At 33.8% G+C, this 21,581-nt stretch overlaps 1 pseudogene; it reads left to right on the top strand.

The window, feature by feature from the left end:
* Positions 1–865: 865 nt before the first annotated feature.
* Positions 866–7,985, top strand: LOC121211321 (pleiotropic drug resistance protein 1-like; annotated as a pseudogene).
* The last annotated feature ends 13,596 nt before the right edge of the window (positions 7,986–21,581 follow it).

The raw sequence follows: 21,581 nt of genomic DNA, 5'->3' as shown, positions 1-21,581 counted from the left end.
TTTAATTAAAAATTTACTAATATTGAATGATTATTTATATAATTTACCAAAAAAATGTTATAAATACAACATATTTAAAATATAATAATTTATCAAGGAATGTAAGTTTAGAAACACGAGGTTTAAATTTTTTATTTATGCACTTTGGTAGGTACTTTAAATTAATTACAGCTTATTTTTAAATTTAACTCTCTTTTTTTTTAATTTATATTTGTCATAATACAACCAATAAAATTTTAAGTAAAACGACTGTTGACATGAAACATTGGCAACATTTATTTATTTATTTTAATTATAAGTTCTTATTAGATTCTTTTTACACTTTTTCAATCATTGTATTTATCAAATTTTATATTAAAATTTAATTAGATAAACATAATACAATTTAAACAAATACATGCAATTAATTTATGTATCGGTAGAAAAAACTAATTTATTTTATATTTTTATTTATAATAAAAAAAGAAGTAAAAAAATAAAGGGAAAAAAAAAAAAAAAAAAAGAAAAATCGAAACAAGTTCTAAAGTGAACGTAATAAATGAATTTAGAGACTGTGATTAAGCAGAATGAATTTAAATATGTTTCAAAAAAATAAAAAGGACACAAAGGCGATTATTATTTTCTCTGTCCATGACTTGAATATATTAGATATATAGCCACAAACAAAGAAAGAATACACATATATCTTACAGTGAGCTGCTATCCCAGCTCTAAAATTAGAATTAATTTTCTTTGTATGAAAGCAACAAAGAAATTTTTTGGGATCCTTGGTTTCGGATTATATATTGAACATCTACTATCCATGGGTGGCATTGTCCAAAAGGGAAAAGAAAAAAAAAAAAAGAAGAAAGAAAAGAAATGGAGAATGGTGAGGCATTTAGAGTCGGCAGTGCACGTATTGGAAGTTCAAGGCATTTGGAGGAACAACGCCATGGAAGCTTTCTCCATGTCTGCTCGTGAAAGATGATGAAGAAGACTGAAATGGCTGCCATCGAGAAACTGCCCTACATATTTGCGTGTAAGGAGAGGGATATTCACAGAAGGTGAAGGTCAATCAAGGGAGATCGACATAGAAAACCTTGGATTCATTGAGAGAGGAATCTGCTGGAAGGCTAGTAAGAATTGCGAAGATGATAATGAGAGGTTCTTGTTGAAGCTTAAAGACGCATTGATAGGTAAGTCTTTTCCATTTCTTTTTATGATTGTTTGATGCGTTCAAGTTGATCCGAATTGTTGGTTTTTGTCCCAACGGATTGTGAAACCAAACTACAGAGTTGGACTTGATATGCCAACAATTGAAGTCGGTTTGAGCATCTGAAATGTTGAAGCAGAAGTTAATGTGGGAAGTAGAGCGCTGCCTACCATATTCAACTTTTCTGCAAATATTCTAGAGGTACTCTTCTGTTAATATAATAAAACTTGCATCTTTTAATCGAACAGACAGCGCCAACTTTTTCCCATCCTGTTTTTTGTTTGAGGGATTATTGAGTTACCTTCACATTCTTCCCAATAGAAAGAGCCATTACCAATCTTAATGATATCAGTGAATTATAACTCGAAGGTAAGAACTAAGAGACTAGTATTTGCATCAGAATCATAATCTCTTGAAACGTTGACAACACTGGTTTGGATCAACTTGTTCGGAATGACATTGCTGTTAGGGCCTCCAAGCTCGGGCAAGACAACCTTACTATTGTCATTGGCTGGAAAGCTGGGAAAAGATTTGAAAGTATGGAATTTTAGTTTCACTGTACTTCCAGTTCCCATTTTCAGTTGTTTGGCATTGTGATCTGACGTGGGGTGGCACATATGAAAATCTCAGTTTGGCAGGCAGAGTAACTTATAATGGACATGGAATGGAAGAATTCGTGCCGCAGAGGACATCAGCTTACATAAGTCAATATGATGTTCATATAGGAGAAATGACGGTCAGAGAAACATTAGCTTTTTCAGCAAGATGTCAAGGTGTTGGACCTCGTTATGGTAAAAACAATATTTTTCTTCAACTTTGACCTGCAATTTAACCAGATAAGTTTGGTTTTCCATATATAAATATTCTTTTTTTTTTTTGCCTCTTGGGAATTGGCAGAGATGTTGAAGGAATTGTCTCGTAGAGAGAAAGAAGCAAATATCAAGCCTGATCCTGATATTGATATCTATATGAAGGTAAAAAGATTGATGCTATTTTTTCAGTTTACTTTGTATGTGGCTCATTTTAATTTTGTAACATGTGTTTTTTGCTGTTACTGTTAAATTTGCAGGCCGCTGCATTAGAGGGACAAGAGGCAAATGTAGTTACAGATTATATTCTCAAGGTACCAATCTAAGTCCAAAGTTATGGAGACAAAGAACAAAATACAAAACAGACAAAGACTCTTTTCAGTATCTATTAAGAAATATCTAATGTTGGAAATTTGCAGATATTGGGACTGGAAGTTGTGCAGATACCTTGTGGGAGATGAAATGAGACGAGGTATTCTGGTGGACAAAAGAAGCGAGTCACTACAGGTAAATCTGAGACAATTACTTGACAAAAATGTCTATTGATTTCAGAATTTTAGAGTAATGGGATCATGGTTTTAATCATTTCATCCCACTAAAATTTATAGGAGAGATGCTGGTTGGACCAGCAAGGGCACTTTTCATGGATGAGATATCTACTGGTTTGGATACTTCAACAACGTTTCATATTGTGAATTCATTAAGACAGTCCATCCACATCCTCAATGGAACAGCTCTGATCTCTCTGCTTCAGCCGGCTCCGGAGACATACGATCTGTTTGATGACATAATCCTGCTTTCAGATGGCGATGTTGTGTATCAAGGTCCCCGGGAAAATGTACTCGAGTTTTTCGAATACATGGGGTTTCAATGTCCAGAAGAAAAGGAGTTGCTGACTTTTACAAGAGTAATGGTTTATTACATTTAAACATCAGATACTGTTTGAATATATGTTTTAACTTTTCACAATAAGTAATGGTTGATGGGTGCAACAGGTGACATCAAGGAAAGATCAAGAGCATATTGGGCACGTAAAGACGAGCCTTACAGTTTCATCTCTGTCAAGGAATTAGCTGAAGCATTTCAGTCTTTTCACATTGGACAAAAGCTAGGCGATGATCTTGCAGTTCCATTTGACAAGTCCAAAAGCCATCCAGCTGCTTTAACCAAAGACAAGTACGGTGTTTCAAAGAAGGAACTGTTAAAAGCTTGTGTTTCCAGGGAATATCTTCTAATGAAGAGGAATTTATTCGTATATGTGTTCAAAATGATTCAAGTGAGCTAAGGAAAATTTGCATGTTTTAAAAACTATGACTTAAAACATTTCTAAGTCTTAACTGTTTGTTGCACTGTTGGTGAAATTTTCAGCTTATTTTCATTGGAGTCATAACAATGACAATTTTTATAAGGACAGAGATGCACCGAGATACAATAACAGATGGTGGAATTTTCATGGGAGCTTTGTTCTTTATTCTCATTATGATAATGTTCAATGGATTCGCGGAGCTTGCAATGACCATCTTGAAACTCCCTGTCTTCTACAAGCAAAGGGACCTTCTTTTCTATCCTTCATGGGCATATTCTTTACCTGCATTGATCCTTAAGACCCCAATCAGCATCTTAGAAGTTACCGTCTGGGTTTTCATGAGTTATTATGTCATTGGCTTTGACCCTGATGTTGGGAGGTGAGAAACTTAAACTAGCTAACACCATATCAGTTATGGCCTATATTTTGTGTGTCACCCATCTAATTTATTAAAGCTCTAATTGGCAGCTTTTTCAAAAATTACCTAGTACTCCTATGTCTTAGCCAGATGGCATCAGGACTGTTCCGATTAATGGGAGGATTAGGAAGAAATATAATTGTTGCAAACACTTGTGGGTCATTTGCTTTACTTACAGTTCTTGTCATGGGAGGATTCATCTTAACTCGAGGTAAATCCATTAATACATTGGGTTATGAGTTATGATAGTTATCATTATTTGTCTTAATGATGTAAAATTGAGTTTTAGTTGTGATTTTCGCTTTCTGATGCTTCAGATGATGTCAAGAAATGGTGGAAATGGGGTTACTGGATTTCACCATTGATGTATGCACAAAATGCCATAACTGTGAATGAATTCCTGGGGAAGAGCTGGAGACACGTGAGCCACGTTTCCTGCCTATTTGAAATTAAACCATGATAAATGGGCAATGTTCCTTTGATCAGAAGATATTACTGAAACTGAAACATATATTTGCATTGTAGGTTCCTCCTAACTCTACTGAACCATTAGGAGTTTTGGTCATGAAATCTCGTGGAATTTTCCCTGAACCGCATTGGTATTGGATTGGAGTGGGGGCTTTGATTGGATACTGTTTCCTATTCAATTTCCTTTTCACATTGGCGTTAAAGTATTTGGACCGTAAGTTTCTGTAATTAGATTTTCCAGTCCTCCATATGAATCTCATCTTTTTAATAGTTTCTCTAATTTGATTCAGCATTTGGGAAGCCTCAAGCAGTAATATCTAAAGAAACCTTAGCTGAGAGAATTGCTAGCAAGACTGGAGGGAATATTGAGCTATCATCAAGGGGAAGAGATTCTTCTGGTGAGTCGGTACTTAAATTAAACATTAGTGAGCTTTATATTCCCATGTGCTATAACATGATCAATGCAAAAAATTAATGCAGAGAGAAGAACAGGTGCATCATCGAGATCGTTGTCTTGGAAAGTTACTAGTGTCAATGAAGCTAATCAAAAGAGGAAGAGGGGGATGGTTCTTCCTTTTGAACCCCTTTCGATGAGCTTTGATGAAATCAAATATGCTGTAGATATGCCACAGGTATCTTGAATTTTATCAGGTTCAAAACTAGAAAATAGAATACAAAAGCAAGTAGTTAAAACTTCAATCAATTTTTGTGTAGAAATTGGTTAGCTTTATTGGATGTCCATGCATGAAAAAACAATACAGTGCAAAAGTTGGATCTTTGTCGTATAAAACATTAATAATACTTGGTAAAATATGATAACTGAACTTTATATGCTAAAAATTTTCATTGTTTCCAGGAAATGAAAGCTCAAGGTATTTCAGAGGAGCGGTTGGAACTTTTGAAGGGAGTGAGTGGAGCTTTCAGACCCGGAGTCCTAACAGCTCTGATGGGTGTTAGTGGTGCTGGCAAGACCACTCTAATGGATGTGTTGGCAGGAAGGAAAACCGGTGGTTATGTCGAGGGAACGATCAAAATTTCAGGGTATCCGAAGAAGCAGGAAACATTTGCTCGTATATCCGGGTACTGTGAGCAAACAGACATCCATTCCCCCCATGTTACAGTCTACGAGTCCTTGGTTTTCTCTGCATGGCTTAGACTACCCCCGGAGGTCAATTCTGAAACCAGGATGGTATGCAGCTGTTAATTACTTGTTACATCTTTTGTTTAAGGCATGTAAGAAATATTTTTAAATCAAATTGTTGTGTTGCAGATGTTCATTGAGGAAGTTATGGAGCTTGTGGAGCTAAGTTCATTAAGGGACGCACTTGTAGGATTGCCAGGGGTGAATGGTCTTTCAACTGAGCAACGCAAGAGGCTAACAATTGCAGTTGAACTTGTTGCCAACCCATCCATAATATTCATGGATGAGCCTACATCTGGTCTTGATGCCAGGGCAGCAGCTATAGTAATGAGAACAGTAAGGAACACTGTCGATACAGGACGAACTGTGGTGTGTACCATCCACCAACCAAGCATCGATATATTTGATGCTTTCGATGAGGTGAGAACCGTTGGGAGTTTTGGTTGGCATTTATCTTTCTTGCCTTTTTTGAATCTAACACAAGTACTTAATGGACACAAAAAATACAGCTGCTTCTGTTGAAAAGAGGAGGTGAAGAAATATATGTGGGTCCACTAGGCCGCCATTCTTGTCATTTAATAAAGTATTTTGAGGTTAGTCTCATGAATGCATGATAAAATTAGTGGAATTCTTTTTATGTTTGGTGCTAAAGTCCTAAGTTTTCGCTTGTTGAAGGAAATAAATGGAATCCCAAAGATAAAAGATGGTTACAATCCAGCAACATGGATGTTGGAGGTTACTTCAGCACCACAAGAAGAAGCAATTGGTGTCAACTTTACCAACATATACAAGAACTCTGAGCTATATAGGTAGGATCCAGAAATTCATGTTATATGGTTTAAATTTAAAATCAAGTCAAAGCGCCGCAAGTGGTTTATGATTTTGGATTATTTTAGGAGAAAAGTTAACTGATTTGGAATGTGCAAACTACCATACCATAATTCTCATCATTACTTATACACTGAACACATTAATGCAAAGCTAGATACTCCAACTAGTGTTACCCCCTTAACCGAGGTCAATATAAGTTATCCAGGCTACACAATAGTTTAGGCTTAAATTTTCAATCTCTTATTTAAAAGAAGCTTACTGAATTATGTATTAATTGTTAAAACTCATCATTGCTTTTTATTTTATTTTATTTACAAGTTACAAAAAAATAAAAGGAATTAATTGACACTGTAAATAAATGGTACAGGAGGAACAAGGCATTGGTGAAGGAACTAAGCAACCCTGCACCTGGTTCCAAGGATTTATACTTCCAGACTAGATATTCACAATCGTTGCTCACTCAATGTATTGCTTGCTTATGGAAGCAGTATTGGTCTTACTGGCGAAACCCACCATACACTGCAGTGAGATTTTTATTCACAACTTTTATAGCTCTAATGTTTGGGACAATATTCTGGGATCTAGGCTCCAAAAGGTATGTAACTATTTAATGCAAAATAGTGCAAGCAATGTGATTCCGTGTTTTTAATCTCTCAATGGATTGAAATGGTTGTAATTGCAGAACAAGGCGACAGGACGTTTTCAACTCAATGGGTTCTATGTATGCTGCCGTTCTCTTTATAGGATTTCAAAATGCTGCATCGGTTCAACCCGTCGTGGCAGTTGAAAGAACGGTCTTTTATCGAGAAAGAGCCGCTGGGATGTATTCAGCACTACCATATGCATTTGGACAGGTAATATTGCAGTTCCAGAATTGGAACTTTCTGCAGCGATCTTATGTTATTAAACATCAAACATTGCCTAGTGAAGTTTAGGCTGATGGTTACCATTTATTTTCCAGGTTGTGATTGAGCTGCCATACATTTTGGTTCAGACTGTCATTTATGGAATTATAGTGTATGCGATGATCGGATTTGAATGGGCTTCCCACAAGTTCTTCTGGTATCTCTTCTTTATGTATTTCACCTTCTTATACTTCACCTTCTATGGGATGATGACTGTGGCTGTCACTCCCGACCACAATATTGCTGGCATAATTTCATCTGCCTTTTTTGCACTTTGGAATCTTTTCTCCGGATTCATCATCCCCCGAACGGTACGTCTAGTAACCCTTTTTGCACACTTTGTTAATGCAAGAAAAGACTGAGAACACATCTAATGTATTCAATCTTTTTGTTCCCATGGCAGAGAATTCCTGTGTGGTGGAGATGGTATTATTGGGTTTGCCCTATTTCTTGGAGCTTGTATGGACTAATTGCTTCACAGTATGGTGACGTACAGGAAAATTTTGAGTCCGGTGAAACGGTGCAACATTTCGTAAGAAACTATTTCGATTTCAGGGAGGAATTCGTGGGAGTCGTTGCAATTGTAGTAGTTGGTATATGTGTGCTCTTCGGATTCATCTTTGCATTCTCAATCAAAGCATTTAACTTCCAGAAGAGATGAGGCTACCATTTTCTCAATTGCAGATTCAAATAAGTTTTCCTCATTTAAGATGCATAATGTTCAGCTTCTCAGGGAAGAAGAAAGATAAACATGATCAGTGAGGAGTTTTGTTCACTTTGCTCTCTGTATTGAATAGGTATTCTACTTCTTTTGCCAATTAGTCTATCATCTTCCATTTAAGTACGTTATATATTTCCCATATTTGTATCTACAACTTCCATGTAAAGTTTGACAGTAAAAGAAATCGTATTAACACATTTATAAAATACTTTTATATAACTTTTTTTTACCACAATATCTAGAGGTGAGAGTTCGATCAAATCGAGTTAAAAAATTTCGGGTTGACGAATCATATTTTTATCATAATAATTCGATTTGAAATTTTTTCGAATCGAGTTGAGAAATAAAATTCAAGTTGAGTTGAATTAAGTGAAATTATTCGAGTTAAATTAAAAAAAATAAAAATATCAAATAAAAATATTGTTAAAGTTTATTATTTTGGTCCCAAAATCATTTTCTTAAAAAAATTTTAAATTTTCAACTTTATTTGTATATTCTTTAGAATTTTTTTAAAATTTTTTATATATATTTTTAAAAATATAAATTTTAGAATTTTTATAAATATTTTGAATTTTAAAAATTAATTTGAATTTTTTTTGTAATTTTTGTTGATAGAGATCAATTTGCTCATTTTCAGAATTAACAAGGACCAAAGGGGTATTTACATCAATCTATTATTTGAATTATTTGAGTTATTTGAATTATATAATTCAACCCAACTTGAATTTAAAACTCGAATCACTTATTAGAGTTGACTCAAATAATTCGATTCAATTAACTCAAAATTCAAATTTTTTTCGATTTTTTCGAATCAAATCGAATTTTGCTCACCCATATGTATATCATCAACTTTTCCCTTCACACAAACTTTTTAAAATGGTTTTTTAAACCAAACAACAAAGCCAAAAATTTAACTTTCCATTTTTGCAAAAGCCCATTTGGTTGAAAAACTATAAACTCGTCATTTCCTCATTTATCATCTTAATTGTTTTAAAAAAATTATATTAATTATTATTAGCCAAACAATTGCTAAGCAATAAACTATCACAATGAAGGAATGACAAGGGAGTGAGCACTCTATCATTAAAATAGAAAAACAATAAACAAATAGAAAACACAAGATTTGTTTACCCAATCCAGTTTTCTACATTTGCGAAGCCTAGCTCAGTGAGAAATATATACTCTCTTCAACAATTACAACAAATGATTCTAACCTATCACACCTCATGACAATTTTCCTCACTTTTATACCTTGAAAACTCGATACTCTCACCATTAAATTCACCCATTGTGAATTCAACAAATAAAACCACAACACTAAGGTTTTACTATCAAGATGCACTCATACAACAATATTCCTCACAAGAACCGATTAAGTGCTTAATTCTCCCAGTAAAAAAACTTATAAAGTCCCTCAATTAAATAAATTATATTCAAGACTTACTAACATAGAAGATCTATCACAATCCTATTAAGACAATAACAAGATAAGCTTAATACAATGTACTAATAACAAGTAATGTAAATATGGACTATTGGCAGCTAATCAATCAAAGTTCCAATCTAATCTAATATCCGTGATCCTATAGACTGACTTGGATGATCTGATTCGATATAATCTCCAAAATATATCCCCCAATGCGATATGATCTCTATTGATGGGTTATATATCATCCAAATACTCAGCACAACTCATAAATATCATTTAATAAATTGCCAACACTTTAAATATGAAAATTGTCTCAACACAATTTTAGTGGCCAGGGACTGGAAACTCCCTTAGCACTCAATTTTGTCAATTCCATATTTTCAACAACATCCCATTTTGGCAATTTGTTGAACAAAATATTCACAACGTAGGAAGTTGTATCATCAAGTAACCACAACTACCCCTTAGCACATTTCCATTAACTCAAGAAACTTAAAAAATAATTAAGCAATTAATCATTAATGCTAAGATCAATTTGCATCAATAACCAACCAATAATAATTATAACTAAGAAAAGTTGATTAAGCATTAAATGTTAAAATCAAACGTCGATAATGACCATGAATCGCAAAGAAAGAGAAAAAAAAAAGAACACACAGATTTACGTGGAAACCTTTTCCAGAAAAAAAACCACGAGCAGATGAGAAGAAAATTCACCAACTATTAAATTCAAATGATACAAGAGGAGAGACGACTATGTCTATTTATAGGTTTAAAAACCTTATTCTAATCAAAGTCTAATAGAAGCAATGCAGTAAGGTTGAAAGACCTTATTCAAATCAATATAAAATACAAGAAGTATACTTTTATACGGATTCACTCAGCCTTTTGCCCCCACAGATCCCCCTATCTTGCCACTTTTTTTAACAAGATTTTGGGTCACACAACTCTAACAATCCCCACATTGACACGAATTCTCAACGAACAAGTTCTCCACCTCTTTTATGAAACCCCTTAAGGGTTAATCTTCAATAATGAACACCAACCAAGTCTAAGCAATTCTCAAACTTGGTTATAGAAAGTGACTTAGTCATCATATTGCAGGATTATCATAAGTACTAACTTTGCTCATAGCAATATCACCACAAGCAATAATATCTCGCATAAAATGTTACCAAACATCAATGTGCTTTGTTCTCTCATGAAACATTTGATCCTCAGTAAGGAAGATGACACTCTAACTATCACAAAATACTGTACTAATTTGAAGGTTTTTATTGAGTTCACCAAAGAGTTCCTTTAACCAAATAGCTTCTTTACAAGCCTCAATAATCTTCATGTACTTAGCTTTAGTGGCAAACAAAGAGACTGTAGTTTGCAAAGTGGCTTTCTAACTAATTACACAACCTCCAATTGTAAAGACATACTCAGTGAGAGATCTTCTTCTATCAAGTTCTTCAGTAAAATCTGCATCAACATACCCAATGACTCCATCTCTAATTCTTCAAAATTGTAACCAAACATTAGTAGTACCTCATAAGTATCTCAAAATCCACTAAACTACTTTCTAGTGTTCTTCACAGGGATTTTCCATGTATCTACTAACTACACTGACTGCATATGATAAATCCAGAGTGAGAAAACCATAGAATACATGAGAGATCCTACTACACTAGAATATGGAACACGTGACATGTAGTCAATGTCATCATCTAATTGTAGAGGTAAAGTCAATGAAAGTCTGAAGTGGGCTGCTAATGGAGTACTATCAGGCTTGGCACTTTGCATATTGAATTTGCAAAGAACTTTCTCAATGTACCCTTTCTGACTTAGGTACAATTTACATGTTTTTCTATCTCTAAGAATCTTCATCCCTAGTATCTTCTTTGCTACTCCCAAATCTTTTATCTCAAATTCATAAATAAGTTGGCCTTTTACCTTTCTTATCTCTTCTTTATCTTTGGCTGCTATCAACATGTCATCAACATAAAAGAGAAGATATACAAATGAACTATCACTATTTTTCTTAGAATAAACACAACTATTAAAACTGTTTCTTTTGAAATCATGGGTAATCATAAATGAATCAAACCTCTTGTGCCATTGCCTTGGTGACTATTTCAGGCCATAAAGGGGTATTTTCAATAAGCAAATATAGTCCTCCTTTTCTGGGGTTAAAAAAGCCTCTGCTTGTTACATGTAAATATCTTCCTCAAGTTCTCTATGCAAGAACAATGTTTTTACATCTAACTGATCAAGCTCCAAATCATATATGGCCACCATACCACGCAAGGCTTGAATCAAACAATGCTTCACAATTGGAGAAAACACGTCTGTGAAGTCTACACTTGGAATTTGACTGTAACCTTTTACAACAATTCTTGATTTGTATCTGGGTTCTTCAACTCTTAGAGTCCCTTCTTTCCTCTTGAACACCCATTTACAATGAACAACCCTTTTAACTTAAGGAAGCTTCACTAGATCCCATGTTTTATTCTTATAGGGCTATTTCATCTCTTCTTGCATAGAAAACATCCACTTTTCCAAATCTTCACAGCTAACTACGTCGGAGTAGATGGCTCTTGATTTGCATCTATATCTTCAGCAATGTTTAAAGCACAAGTCACTAGAATAGCCTTGGCGTACCTCTTTGGAGGTCTAATCTCTCTTCTAGGCCTGTTTTTGGCAATAGAATATTATGGTGAATAAACAAATCTATTTTGAGCTTCTGCACTAACTTGAGGAGTTGAATCTGTTGTAGATCTTGGATAAATCTAAAACTCCGTTTGCTTTTACTGGTATTTATTGGAAGATTTTTTAAGAAATAAGTTAGATAGCATAGTAGTTTCATAAAAAATGACATATCTATTAATCAAAACTTTTCTATTTTCAGAACACTATAACTTATGCCCTTTAACGTTAGCATTATAACCAAGAAATATATTTTTAATGGATCTAGGTTCCAATTTCCTGTTATCAACATGAGAGTACGCAAGACACTCAAAAATTTTATAATCAGAATAATCAGCAAGATTACCAAACCATACCTCTTGTGGAGTCTTTTTCTCAATGACTACAGATGGAAATAGGTTAATCAAAAAACATGCAATAAAGATCGCTTCAGCCCAAAATGACTTCGGTAAACAAGCATTTGACAACATACATCGAACCTTTTCAATGATTGTTCTATTCATCCATTCTGCAACGCTATTTCTATTCATCCATTCTGCAACCATATTTTGCTGTGGATTATGATGAATTGTTAGGTTTCTTATGACCCATTCTAATTTTCACATTTCATTAAACTCATCAAAACAAAACTCTAAGCCATTGTCTATGCGAAGGTGTTTTATCTGTTTTCCTGTCAACTTCTCGATCATAGTTTTCCAAGCTTTAAACGCGGAAAACACATCACTTTTTTGCTTCAGGAAGGATGCCCAAACTTTTCTAGAAAAGTCATCAATAATCATCAGCATATAATCAGCACCACCCCTTGAAGGTACTCTAAATGGTCCCCCAAAATTAGAATGAATATAATCCAGTGTTCCCTTCATGTTATGGATTTCTCTAGTGAATCGAACTCTCTTTTGCTCCCCCAAAATGTAGTGCTCACAGAACTTAAGTTTGTTAAAACTTTGTCCATCAAGAAGTCCTCTTTTGCTCAATTTTATTATGACGTTTTCACTCATATGCTCTAGACACATATGCCAAAGTCTAGTAACATTATCATCTAACAAGGAATAGGAAGCGACTACTGCATCACCAATAATAGTTGAACGTTGCAAAACATATAATTTTGCAGTCTTTCTCTATCCTTTCATCACAATGAGGGAACCCTTGCAAATCTTTAGAACCCCACTTTCAGTTGTATACTTGTACCCTTTTGAATCAAGAGTACTTAACAAAATAAAATTCATCTTCAATTCATATACATGTTGAACGCAACTAAGTGTTCTAATGACTCCATCGAATATCTTAATATTGATTGTGCCAACATCCGCGGTTTTACATGAAACATTATTTCCCATAAAAGTAACACCTTTGGGTACAATTTCATATGTTGTAAACAAATCTCAATTGGCACTTATATGGACGGTACAACCAGAATCGAGAATCTACTCCTCACTCACTTTAGAATTGTTAGTAGAAGCAACTAGAAGTTCACCATCACTGTAGTCTTTTACAACATCAGCTTCACCGGATTGTTCTAGTTGTTTTCCCTTTTGATTTGCTACCTCCCTTTTTGTAACAACTCATTTTAGGGTCAAGTTAGAACAGTGGTTTTGGCACCATAAATTCGAATTAAAAATGTTAATTTTATTATTTTTTAAGGTCTACCATATGACTGAATGATTGTGTGAAAATTTTGTCAAGAAATTTTATTGATAGTGTGTCTAATTTGACTAATAGGACTAAATTGCAATAGGTGCAAAATGTATATTCTAGATGCTAGAGGTGTCTAATTGAAATGAAATTTTAAATTGGAGATCCTTAAATGGTAATTAGATCATTATACTTTAAGTTGGACAAAAATGGACATGGATGGGTAAAATTTTGAAGTTAGGCATTAAGGGAATTTTGGTCATTTCGTAAATAAAGACAAAATAAACAAATAAAAAGATGTCATCTTCTCAAATTAGTCCCCCATGGTCGAAATTCACAAGGTTCTCCATAGGTAGGGTTTGGCCACTTTCAAGCTCGATTGTAAGTCCATTCTTGCCCCGTTTTTAATGATTTTTATGTTTTTGTGATTGTTGTAACTTGATTTAGCTATTTCAAGGACTAATTTGAAAGAAAATCAAAGTCTAAAAGTTGAAAATTTGTATATATTGATGTCTAATGGTAGAAAATGTATGTTTGGTGTTAGATAAACAACATTTACCAAGTGATTTTTGATGAAAATGTTAAATAGAGACCTATTTGTAAAAGATGTAAAATGTGTATAAAATGTGAAAAAATGAAAAATGTGGGCTGTTATGAGTAAGAAATAGGTTCGGCTAGGCTTGGGTGTGCTGAAATTGAATGAAAATCATTTTATGAGCCTAGGGACTAAAATGTAAAAAGTTGAAAAGTTAGGGGAAAATGTAATTTTTGCCATAAGGTGTTTTTGGGATTAAATTGAATAATGTGATGATTGAATAAGTTAAATGTGGTATTATAGATCAAGAAAGACGAGGTTCTAACCTAGATCGGGGAAAGAATAAAGTTGGTGGACTAAATTGAACAGTTAGCCATTTTTTACCGAGGTAAGTTCGTATGTTAAAAATAAGCTTTAATATGATTGTATTTTATTGCTTTAATATTGCGTGAATTGTATGCTTGATTTTGTGAATGAGTATAATCCTACGAATGAGTTCAACGACGAATCGACAAGCTGAAATCCCGTTTTAACCTTAGGAATAGGGTAGGATACAAGTGACATGTCACTAGGGTCATTATGTGTTATGTGATTGTGTGATCTGGGTGCTGGTCTTGTATATCCTACCGGTGACTGAGTATATCGGCATATGTTGCGGATACTTGATAGCTTGTGTGAGTAGCACCATGTAGCTACGTCTTGATTGACAGCTTGTGTGAGTAGGCCCGTCGATGGCTCAAGAGTGAGCGATTATGTGATATGAGACTTAGGTAGCTTTGGCTACATATGTAGCACTTAGTGTGCAAATTTTACCGAGTATCTGACATTATTATTTCGAGTGGTTCATGGGTATGTCAAAGATGAGAATATGTGTAACTTCAATTCGAGATGGCTCAGGTATGTACATAAAGCTCATACTTATTAAATGTGTGAAATAAGGAATATGATGAAAGTTTTGCGATGGAATAGATTATGATCATGAAACTATGGTAGGTTTACATTTAATTATGTTATATTATTTGAATGTTATGTGCATGGTAAGGATTACTTATTTCTTGCATACGAGCTTACTAAGCTATATAACTTACTCCATTTATTTTCCATATTTTTATAGTGTCTCCAAGCTAACTCAGAATCGAAGATCGCCAGAGCAGGATTACACTATCAAACTCTCATTTTGGGTATTAATGGTCTTAGCATTTTGAATGTATGGCATGTATAGGGACTTGGTCTTTTTGTTATATGTGTCATTATGATTGGCCAAATGTATTGGCTTGTAATAAATATTGGTTAATTTGGTACCTTTTCATGTTAATTGGCTTATTTTGGCTAACATGGTTGTAAGCCTAAGTATATCCATATATGTGCCATTGTCTTTGGTGATATGATCATGGTATGTTGGTGAATGATGGAATAAGATTCATAGCATGAATGGGTTGTATTGGAAATGTGATTTATTGGTGAGATGATTATCTTAGGCACAAATAGGTGTCATGAAAGTTGCATGATTGATTTTGGGACATAATAAATGTTATGAGCATGATAGCGTATGGTATTACATTGATATGCTTTAGCCATGATTGTGGATGTTTGGTTGCCTAAATATGCCATGGGTTTGTGCTCTTGAATGGGTATAAGTGTTTGTGCTAATAAGGGTGGCAAATGGGTTGGTAAATAGCCCCTATTTTGTCCATATGGGTAGACAAAAAGGCGTGTGTTTAGGCCGTGTGTGACACATGGTTTGCCCTATGGGCGTGTGTTCCGGCCATGTGTCCCCTGCACATTAATTGTAAGAAATAGAATGCTCAGAATTGAGCACACGGGTAGAGACAAGGGCATGTGTCTTAGTCGTGTTGATGACACGGCCTCAGGCACGTACGTATGTCCTGGGTGTGTGAAGTCTGGACCTATTTTATGAAAATTAATTTTCCACATGGCCTAGCACACGGGCGTGTGACTTGGTCCTATGATCTCAAATTGTTCATGGGTTACAAGTCAAAGAGTTACACGGGGTTGGGACACGGGCGTGTGTGACCACATGGCCTGCCCACACGGTCGTGTCCCATATCCACACGGGTGTGTGACCCTTTCTTAGTGGAAAATTTTCTAAGTTTTGTAAAAAATTTTAAAGTTCTCGATCTAGTCTCGAACCACTTCCAATGAATGTTTTGGGCCTCGTAGGCTCGTATTAGGGAATTTATGATTAAATGCAAATGGTTTTAATTTGGGCACAAATTTGTGACTCAGAATTGTATGATTGTCTGTGTTATAAGTCCGGTAATGCCTCGTACCCCCTTCCGGCGTTGGATACGGGTAAGCGGTGTTACACTTTTGATCTTATTCTACAATTTGTAGTATTAAGACTTAATGTTCCCTTTCTTCTTACAGAAGTTACAAGTTTTACCTCTATTTGAAGACTTCGATCTACCTTTAGATTTACTACAGAGATTTTGTTCCTATGTCCTCCCACGATTATCATTAGTCTTGTCTCCCATGAACAACGAGACCCTCTCGCTGAGAGTCGGATCCAACCACAAGATGTTTCAACTTATCATATAAGGCTAAGGAAGCATAGACTTCATCAATTATGAGAGATTCACGACTATACAAAATTATATCTCTAAAAGTTAAATAAGATGGGGGCAACAAACAAAGTAGAATTAACCCTAAATCCTTTTTATCATACTAGACCTCCATGGCCTCTAAATTCGAGAAAATTTCTTTAAACATATTTAAGTGTTCGTGCACAAACGCACCTTTATCCAAACGATGAGAATAAATACACTGCCTCATATACAATTTGCTGGTTAGGGTTTTCAACATGCATCTCTGCTGAAGCTTTGCCCATAATGTAGCAGCGGTCTTCTCCTTTAACACATCCTATAGAATTTCATTCAACAAATGCAACTGTAATTGTGTTAAAGTCTTTCGATCTTTACGCTTCTTCTCTTCATCCGTCAATGTCGAAGGCATCTCATCAACCCTAGTTGAGCATCCTCCAAATCCATCTGCGTACGAACTGTTTGCATCTTTACTTGCTATAACACAAACCTGGTGTTGCGATCCAATAGCGAAATATCATACTTCATTGTCGCCACTACCGTGATCAAGACAAGTAACCCGAAAATCTTTGATACCAATTTTTTTTAAAATCAAACGTCAATAATGACAATGAATCGCAAAGAAAGAGAGAAAAATAAAACATACAAATTTACATGGAAACCTTTTCGGGAAAAAAACCACGGGCAGAGGAGAAAAAAATCATTAACTGTTGAATTCGAATAATACAAGAGGAGCGACGACTACGTCTATTTATAGGTTTAAAAACCTTATTCTAATCAAAGTTTAATAGAAGTAATGCAATAAGGTTGAAAGATCTTATTCAAATCAATATCAAATAAAAGAAGTGTACTTTTATACGAATTCCCTCGGCCTTCGGCCCACAGGTCCCCCTATCTTGCCACTTTTTTTTAACAAGAATTTGGGTCACACAACTCTAACATTAAATAATGCAACAATGTAAAATCCATTCATAACAAAATTCAACATAAGTTCATAAAAAAATAACAACAACAGTAGCAATTGTAGGAAATAATAAATTACAGTCATTTAATCACCATAAAAGACTATAAAAGAAAATCCTTTAAATAATATATATTAATATAGACAATATTTTACATCAATATGATAGAGATATCAAATTGATTCAGAAATTTACATGCATGGCAATTAAAAATATCTTGAGAGATTTAATAATTGAATTATTAAACTATTAGTCATACAGAAAGTTATTAATGTGTCTAAAACTATTTTATTTTTATATCGATATAAGTGGATCACTTCTCGTAACATAAAATAATAAATGCCAACTAAGAGGTAGCTAAGAAAAGAAGGCTTAATGGTATAAAAAGGCCTCAAATAATTTAAAAAAAAAATCAATTAGGCCTCTTTCAACTTTTTAGACCTAAATGAGCCATTAAACTTACAAAACTGACCAAATTAACCCTTTAACTAACATTGAATGCTAGATTCTAATGAAATTTTTGACGTGAGTATTAATGACTACCACATCAACCAATGGTGCTAATGTGGTTATGACATTGCCACATCATAAAAAATTCAACGATAAAACATAAAAAATTATTTCTAAAATTCAAGTCCAAAATGAATCTAGACAAATGATTGTCTAGGTTCATTTAAAAGTGTACAATTTTTTTGTCTAGGTTCATTCTGAAATTATAAAAATTATTAAAAAATTAAAATTTTAAAATATCATTAATAATTTTAAAAATGTAAATTATAAAAATATTAAAAATTTATAATAAAAAAGATAATTGAATTTAAAATCTTTAAAAACAATTAAAAGTTATAAAAACTAATTTTTTTCTAAATAATCATTATAAACATTTTTTTCTCATATTAAATGAGACGTAATGGAATCATAAAAAAGTTATTTGAATTTGATTTTTAAATAGTAAATCGATAAATGTACAATCAAACCATAAATTTTTGGTTGATTTACCCATATGTGCTGAAAACATTTTAAATTTAAGTATATATGCTGAATTTTTTGAAATTTATCAATATATGCTGAATTTGGAGAGAGAAAGGAAAACACGTCCTATAGGGCGTGTTTTCATTGCCACATCAGTGAAAACGCGCTCTGTAGGACGCGTTTTCATTTCTTTCTCTTGAAAACTGACCGTCTATAAATGTGTTATCGTTTGTCGTAAAAATATCACACCAAAAAATATAATAAGTTAAATCGGTGGTGTCCGCAAGTATACGGGTCAAATTGTAATATAATAAATGTGTACAATGAAACACAAAATGTATTTCGAGGATCGTACCTAAGGAAGGATGAAATAAATCTATAGAATATCTCTTTTCAATAATAAGTCTAAATAGTAATGATTAAACCCTATATTATGACAGATGATAAAATAGATTAATATGAGAAATTAAATAATTAAAATCAATAAACAAGAAAATAAACAAACGACTTAAATCGATAAAATCAATCAAGAAGATTAACTCATTTTAGGTTTGTAATTAACTTTGGATAAGGTTTTAGGGTGGATTAGCTACCGGTTAACTAATTATTACCTCACGGCTCTAATTAATAAATTGATTGGTTGATACTCGCTTATCTCCCAACCTCACTTTTTCAACCAGGATAAGCTGTGATTTACTCGGTTAGACTTATCTCCCGATCTAATCTAACCTATGATTACTTCCTAGGGATGTAAAGCTTAGGGTTTAGGAACTCATAATCTATACAAACTAAACCTCTGGGAAAACCCTACGTCCTCCATTAATCACATCCTCATCCATTCATTAATCTCCCCTAAGGGATTTAGTCATTCATATTATTCAAAATATTAATCTCTATTTAAATAATCATGTAAATAACATGATTGAATCGAAAGAGAAAAGAGATTAGAATAATCATGGAATTGATGTTGATTTAAGAACGAAGTAGTAAATCTCTCGATTGAAAAAACGAATATTGTCATTCGCAAAGAAGAAATAAACTGAAATACCTCAATATTATAAGCGAACTCTTGATTGAAACCAATTCCAAAAGGAAAGGACAAATAGTTTATGAAAATTTGAAAGAAAACTTAATCTAATCCTACTCCTAAACTGCGAGGGTTTTGAAGTCGTCTAAGACAACTTTAGTTACATCAAACCCCTAAGGTCTTTTGGTTGCCCAAAGACAAATCATGAGATGGTTGTAATCAAATACTCATTTTAACTTATTTATTAATATAAGGCATTTCTATTGTTATTGTAGTTTCTTTTTTTTTTGTAATAAATTGATTAATAATAAAGTCCTGAGAATAATATGATTACTTTTAAAAGGTCCCTAGTCAAGTATTATTATGGTCTTGAACAATAATAATGCATTGAGAGTAATGTGTGGTTGTTTGATGACATATTGTTGTCATTGACATAGGGATGTCAAAATCAATGCATGAGTATCTGTTAGAGAACAACATACTGGATTGACTTGCTATGAGTATGTTTCTTGGATTATTATGTAATAGTCACAATATTACTCATAGTGGTAACTATGTATATGATCCTCAGACTTGAGATCATCATTGTCCCAACATCGTGAGTCGTATATTTTGATACAGTTTATATAGATACGTCTCTAAATGGGTTAGAATACGTATTTATGCAAAAAGGTAAGGTCATAGTTTATGCATCATGTCAATTGAAGCCTTTTAAAAAAATTGTCCTATGCATGATATGGAATTAACAACATTGGTCTTAGCATTGAAACTATGGAGACATTATCTGTATGGTGAGAAATGTCATATTTTCTGATCATGAGAGTCTGAAATACTTGATGACCCAAATAGATTTGAATCCACACCAAAGAAGATAGTTAGAGCTGTTAAATCATTATCACTTGATTATTGAGTATCATCCAGGAAAAGAAAATGTAGTGCCGGATGCTCTGAGTAGGAAGACTGTGGCAACCCTATTATCCCTTCAAGCTAAGGTGATCCTATCTAATAATAAAGCCTTACTGGCAGAATTAGTTGTAAAACCAACCTATCTCTCACAGTTACTTGAGGAACAGGTGAAAGATATTCAGTTTGATTGATTCAAACAGAGAATGGAGTCTGGCAAACCAGTAAACTTTAGTATAACAAAAGATGGCAAGCTAAGGTTTAGGAACAAGATGTTTTTACCAGTGGGAAATATATTGCGAACATAGTGCCTTAAAGAAGCTCATTAAGGACCTTTTTCACTGCACCCTAGAGGTATCAAAATGTACAAAGATTTGACTCTTATTGGTAGCCTAGCATGGAAAAGGAAATTGCAGAGTGTGTCTCAACCTATTTGACTTGTCATAGAGTCAAGGATGAACATAAAGTTTCTTTGACTAAACTGTATCCTTTTGAAGTACCAGAATAGAAATGAGAGGATCACTATGGATTTTGTATCGGGGTTACCCCTCAATCCATCTAAGAATAATTTTATTTGGGTTGTTGTAGATCTGCTTAAAAGTCAGCTCATTTTCTTCCCATGAATACTACCTATTCTTTAGAGAAGTTAGCTAAACTTTATATTGTCGAAATACACAGAATACTATCTTCCATAGTGTCTAACAGGGATCCAATGTTTACTTTAAGATTTTGGAATCAGATATCGAAATCATTAGGGTCTAAGCTATAATTTAGCACTGCATTTCACCTTCAAATTGATGGTCAATCAGAAAGAGTTATTTAGGTTTTAGAAGACACGTTAAGAATTTTTGTAATCAATTTTTGGGATAACTTGGGAAAGGTATGTTCCTTTGGTCGAGTTCTCCTACATTAATAGTTACCACGCCAGTTTCAAGATGTCGCCATTCAAAGCTTTGTATGGTAGAATGTGTAGAACACCTACTTGTTGGAGGAAACTTAGTGAGAGAAAGAGAATGGGGCTAGATCTGGTATGTGAAACTAAAGAAAAAGTTTCTACCATTCGTAATCACTAAAAATC

The sequence above is a fragment of the Gossypium hirsutum genome, chromosome A02, assembly GCF_007990345.1.
Source record: "Gossypium hirsutum isolate 1008001.06 chromosome A02, Gossypium_hirsutum_v2.1, whole genome shotgun sequence".
NCBI lineage: Eukaryota > Viridiplantae > Streptophyta > Magnoliopsida > Malvales > Malvaceae > Gossypium > Gossypium hirsutum.
The sequence above is the reverse complement of the archived record's forward strand: the minus strand, read 5'-3'. Positions and strand labels throughout refer to the sequence as shown.